Source organism: Anguilla rostrata, chromosome 18, assembly GCF_018555375.3.
Source record: "Anguilla rostrata isolate EN2019 chromosome 18, ASM1855537v3, whole genome shotgun sequence".
In the NCBI taxonomy this organism is placed as follows: domain Eukaryota; kingdom Metazoa; phylum Chordata; class Actinopteri; order Anguilliformes; family Anguillidae; genus Anguilla; species Anguilla rostrata.
Window position 1 is genome coordinate 13,598,058 of NC_057950.1, and position 6,000 is coordinate 13,604,057.

General features: G+C 45.9%; 1 protein-coding gene across 3 annotated transcripts in view; it reads right to left on the bottom strand.

The window, feature by feature from the left end:
- Positions 1-4,848, bottom strand: part of ppm1ba (protein phosphatase, Mg2+/Mn2+ dependent, 1Ba) — a 40,291-nt gene extending 35,443 nt beyond the window's left edge. The window contains exon 1 of one of the 3 annotated variants that reach the window (XM_064317556.1): positions 4,460-4,846. The gene's annotated coding sequence lies outside the window, so the exon portion shown is untranslated. Of the gene's footprint in view, positions 1-4,459 lie in introns of all 3 variants that reach the window. The other 2 variants (XM_064317555.1, XM_064317554.1) reach the window with 2 other exon arrangements.
- Positions 4,849-6,000: the final 1,152 nt, after the last annotated feature.

The following is a 6,000-nucleotide window of genomic DNA, read 5'->3' on the forward strand; positions in this document are numbered from 1 at the left end:
TGCAAGTAAAAAATCTAAAACCTGTGTCTGTTTAAGACCTCTGGGAAATGTTACACATGAGTTTAAAGGACACCCCAGGGGAATGTTTGACCCCTTTCAGGGCCCCACTTGAGGGACCCCTGGGTGGGGCCTGAGGTGACCTCTGGGAACATGCGAGGAACCCGAAACAAGCCTGTGCCCCACAACCCGCAGTCACGCAAGAGCACGGATCAGAAGGGTGCCACAGGGGGAAGAGGGGTCCGCGTTTAAGGGCAAAAAAACACTGCACAATGCCATCGACCGAGTGGGCAGCCCAAAGCGCAGCTCAGCAAGCGAGGAGCGGCTTCCTGTCTGCCTCGGGACGGCTTCCTGTCTGCCTCAGGACGGCTTCCTATCTGCCTCAGGACGGCAGGCTCATGGGCTGGGAGTCTCTCAAGCCTTTGTGTCAGGGAGACAGGAGGGGGACAGAAGAGACAGGGGGGGGAGGGGGTCATTTAATTAATTTCACTTTGAATTATGTGAGAATCTCATCGGTGATTAAGTCTGAGCGGTGAGCGGTAATGGACATGACGCCCCGTCACGCCGCGGGACCGGGCGGCCTCCGCGGTTACAGGACGACGCGCCCCCGCTCGCCTTACCCAACACGCTGCTTCGCTCAGAGAGCACGCCACGCGCGCCGGCAGCGGCCACGCCGACGAGCGGGCCGCCTCACCCAACACGCCGCCGGGCAGGGAGAGCAAAGGGAGGACCGTGTGAGTCCTGGTGCCGATGGTGAGAACACTGAGCCTGTTCTCCCTGGCGATGTGCGTGCGGCGTGGGCGTGTGGTGTGTGGCGTGTGGTGTGTGGCGTGTGACGTGCAGCACAAGGCCCGTCCGCCAAGTCAGCATCTTCCGGAGATTGGCGGTGCTGAGAGCCGGAGGGACGGACCCTGATAAGCAGAGTCCTGGTCCTGCTCAGCGCCTCTGACATCACGTCAAGCCCTCCTCCTCTTATCCACCCTTCTCCTTCCCTTCCTCTCTTCCTCTCGCATTCAGAAGAAACATCCTGACATTCTGCAGCATAAGGACACTACACACACACGTGGAGGCAAGGAGGGGGCAGGGGGGAATATAACAACATTTCAAAGTCTTCTTCAGATCCATTTAATCGCTGTCAGGGGCCTATTCTCAAGTCTTCATAGGAAAGAGGAGGTCAAAGGTCAGCTCTGGCCAGACACGCCCAAAGTGCACCTCTGTGTGAATCCAATTGGCTCACAAATGTTTCAGACTCTCGGCAGTTTTGACATGCAACTAAAATGAAAATATCCAGCTTCACAATCCCCTTCACAATCCTTTCACCAGAGTTCAGAAACTTCAATCCACCTTAAATAAGCTTTAGCTTATTGAGCTTCAGCAAATAACAATAAGCCTCTTCATTTAAGGGCATTTCTTTAATCCAGTCAGAACAGATATGTGGGCTAGGTCATCTTTGGGAACAGGAGTGTCCCTGTATGTGATGCATTCTTATGGAGGCCCATTTCTTTATGGCTGCAAATGACCTCAGTTCAAAGGAGAGCAAGGCCCTGCATGGGAGCAAAGATGTCTACGCTCCACAGTGGGGGGGGGTGGAATCAGATGTAACCCATCTATTCTAAAATCTGCTCTCCACCACAGAAGGTGGCGCTGTGCCACTTTACGGTGGTTTAAGATGGACTGTTTGAATCCATCAAAAGACAGGACACTGCCTTTGTGTGACCAATGCTAAAAGCATCCATCACAGGAAGTACCCGCTAGACCACGTCCAGACCTGACAGCCAGGGGGCAGAACTTCTGACCCCCTTTCCTGTTCATTTGCACCAGGTACGTGGCAGGGGGTAGCCTCCCTTGCGTCAGCACCTCCTCCAACTGCCACTTCCCCCCTTCTGCACCCTACACCACCGCATGACTCCAGGTCTCCAGCGGCCACTGAGGAAGGCCCTCCAGCAGACCTCAGCACATGGGAGAGCTCAAACCATGAGCAGGGCTGCGTCTCCAATGATGTCACTGTGCTGGAGAGGAAGTGCTAAAAAAAAAACCATTGAGGACGGCAGGTCACTGGGACAGAACTTCGGATCTGAAACTTGCAATAATTCAGAAAACCAGGGCTGGATTCCACTTCAGTTCTTTCGTGCAGTTTGAGATTAGTTGGGCCTAACGCTTATTTAAGCAAATGATAATTTCAACACATCTCTGCACAAGCAGCAAAAAAAAAATTCTACATAAAGCTGTCAAAAGTGACGGTTCTTACTAAGCATCATCAAATATTCAGACTAAGCCACCATTTTCCAAGCTGAGTTCATGCCAACATCTAGACATGTTAAAGCAGCTTTTCTGCACTGTAGCTCGTGTATCACCCCAATGAATGGCAGGTACGGGGCTGTGTTCTGTACTGAAAAACCCAACCCCACACCTTTGCTCTGCAAAACCACTTCACAAACTGAACACGCCCCAGGCTCCCGGTTCTAAGTGCCGGCTGAGGCAAATTTCACCGGGTCGCCTGGCACTGCCGCTTCAGGTCCTGCGGGTGACGGCCTCTTTGCAGATGAAAGTGCGCCGAGGGTAGCGGGGCCGGATAGACGCCCGATGCGCTCACTGATACGGCCACGCTCTCCGTTTGGTCCCCGACACCCTGCTGTTGATGCAGGCAGGCAGGACAGCAGGAGACAGGCAGATATGGCTGCATGGAAATTGCTAAGGAGAAACGGCCACAGACATTCTCCTAACGAGGCTACACCAGAGTGGCAGTTTGGTTTAATTAGAATGACAGAAATAGAAAGCATTGTCATTTAAACTGTAGGACCTCATAAAGTGCGACACAGCCTCTATAAGCACTGCATACGCAAGAACAGTATGTCCACAAAATTTCATAATGCTTGAGACTGGTGTTCATGCCTGATCATTACAGACCTGACTGTTGAGAAAGCTTATAAATAAGTATGTGAATGCCCTGTTACTGCTGCATTGGATGGTTATCAATCGGCACAAGTTCATTCAACAGTCTTAATTCTGAAAGAAAGCTCCAGTCTACTAAAGAGACAGGATGCCATCAGTGACATGATTCATGGCAATTCTCCTTCCAGTGTCATAATTTCCTTTGGAACAAAAATAACTTTTGAAGAAAAACAATCTGAGGTTTCTCCTGTCGTGCTAAGATTACTCATGGCTGTTAACTCAGAGAGGTAGCCAGAAGTTATGAATACACAACTGAATCATGTTATTTGAAGTCTGCAAAATTAGAAACTTTCTAACTTATGTTCTGGGTCACCTTGAACCCAGACTACTTGCTTATTCACTTAGTAGGTAACGATGCTCGTGTAATAAATGGCCTATATTCAAAGTTCAACGCATCAGGTCACCTAGTTAGGGTTTCATTGGCACTGTTATCATGACACTGTCTTAGAAACAAAGCTAGCTATGAATTATGAAATAGATCACTATGAGACCCACATCTAGACTAGTCTACTACGATGAACCAACCCGGGGTTCAGGATATGGCTTATACCTTGTAATCTTAAATATAGAAAGCGGGGGAGGGGGCCGCTTGCAGACTCCTTGGAAAGGCAGGGATTCGGCCAACGTGTCCTGCTTCACAGTTTGTGACTCGTTTAAACATCATGACATTCTTTAACACACAGTAGCCCTCGCCAACGAAATATTAATAATATAATCTGACTGGTTAGTGTACAGTCCGAACAATGCGTGCCAACCACAGCCACGGGCGAATTAGTCAACGCCGTCTTAACCAGACATCTCGCTCAATTTATGCATTCCAAATGAACCCTATTATCAGCTACGGAGTTAGCAATCGTGGTGATACATTACAACAGCCGAAATGTGCGTTTTAAAGGGTACATAGCTATAAAAATAGCTACAAACAATAGAATATTACGTAACAAACACAGCTAGCTAACGTAGCTTGCTAGATCGCTAATCACGCCCGATCTGATAGCAATAGGTTTCTCTCTAACACACGCGAGTGTGTCGATAGCATTCACTGCTTAAAACATCCATAAAGCAATGTCAGAAAAATGGATACAAACGATTTCTTGCCAAAAACAAGATCAGTCTACTCTTTCTAATCTCATCTGGTCAGTGTAGCTAGCTAATATTAGCTGGCAAGTAATTGACTGTAGCTTGCCACACTAAAATAAACACGACGCCTGCTTGTTGTAGCTTGTGCTAGGTCGCTATTGCTAAGCTAGCTGAAGTTTCATGTTGTTATTATGCCGGCTGGCTACCTAGTAACCGCAGTAAATTCCAAACGCAGGGTGTGCATATTTTGCGTTGCTATTGTCAAATCATTTCAGAAATAACAACAGCGAAACATCATTCACGAATACATCATCAGTTAGATAATTAGCTAGCCAAGTTAGCTGGCTGGCTAACTATACAAGCTAGCTTGCTCGACAAAACACATCATGTCCAAGCAAAAATTAGCAAGCAGCTAGCCATCGTTACTCACGTTTTCAGGAGTAAAATGAATGCTTCTCCAGGCGCCACTCCAGACTGACAAGATAGCTAGTTTTCTCAGGGTAGATAATGAATTTTGTGTTTTTATTTAGAGAATAATATTTGGTTTGATAAAATGCAATCAGAGCTGGATTTCACACGATTGATTCCCTTTTAAAGAATTCTCTGCTCTGATTGTGGGAATTTTTATACATGTTTGACAGCCAAGCGGCTGCCCGCTAGAATGAAATTATTACGAAAGGCGAGATGCTTTGGTATCAAAATAAAACAAATAAAGTTGAATTAGCTAGCAGGGTGAATGTTTGGAGCAGATGACGTTCTTTCCACCATTGAAGCGCTACAGTTTCTCCCTCACCTCAATGTCCAGATCAGGGGGAGTGGTTGCTCATTCTGTTCCTTCTAACCATTGGTCATAAACTCCTAAACAGGCTAATATTGATTGGATGGTACAGTTGACGGTCAAAATATACCGTGGACCTTGGTTTGCGTTAATGGTATTGGGCAAAAATATCATAAACGCTTTATGACTGGTCGAAGCGTTGTCAAACAACTGTAATATTCTTGGAAGATATACTTGTCAGTTTAATCTTCAATGACGTATGTAGTACGCCTATATTCTTCCAAATGATTGGTGTAGCTAAGCGAATAATACCTGAGAATGTGCCAATTAATTTATCCCCAAAAACGATCTAGCATGAGATCGTCCTAACATCTCAGGCCAACCAATACTTGAAAAATATTAAACTGATCCAGAATTAGTAATGTGTGCAGAATCGCCTGGCACAATGCGATAAGGTCATTGTATATTATTTTTCTCTTGTCAGCTAGCGGCTTGAGTCAATCGAAACTACAAAACTTTACATGCCATTAACTGCAGAGAAAAGTCCTTCATAAAGTACGATGGTAGCCTACTAAAACCGGCGACACTGCGGCTCAAATCAAAAAACATTTATTACTGAGTAACATTATGAGTTCAGCCAAGATGTCGAATGTCGGCATACAACTGATAACCCAAATCCTTCTATATGGATTGCACCAAATTAAGGGAAATTAGCGAGCATTCAGAAATGTTCCTTAAAAAGCAATGACAATGCTGGCATTGCAGTATTGCGACCAAAAACCAATGTACAGGTTGCAGTGCTTAGCAGCATGCTATCAACGCGAATTACCCGGATGTGGATTTCTGTGAAATCACCGTCAACCAATCAACACGAAGCATTACGTCATCGCCTAAAACAAAACAAGTTTGTTCGGGACTGTCCAGATTCTGATGTACCACCACCAGACGCAGAGAAAGATGTCCAAATGAAACAGATCATTATATTTCCCTTCAGACATAAAGAAAAATACTCACAATGTTGTTATAACAAGAAGTACACCCCGGTGATAAGATCGATATCACACTATCACCACACAAGAATCAAATAAAATAGAAAAATATGCACCCATGCAGCTTTACAAATGTTTATTTACAATTCTTAATGAATCATTTTGCATTTCATTCTACAGTATTGTCCATCATAGTTTTGCTGC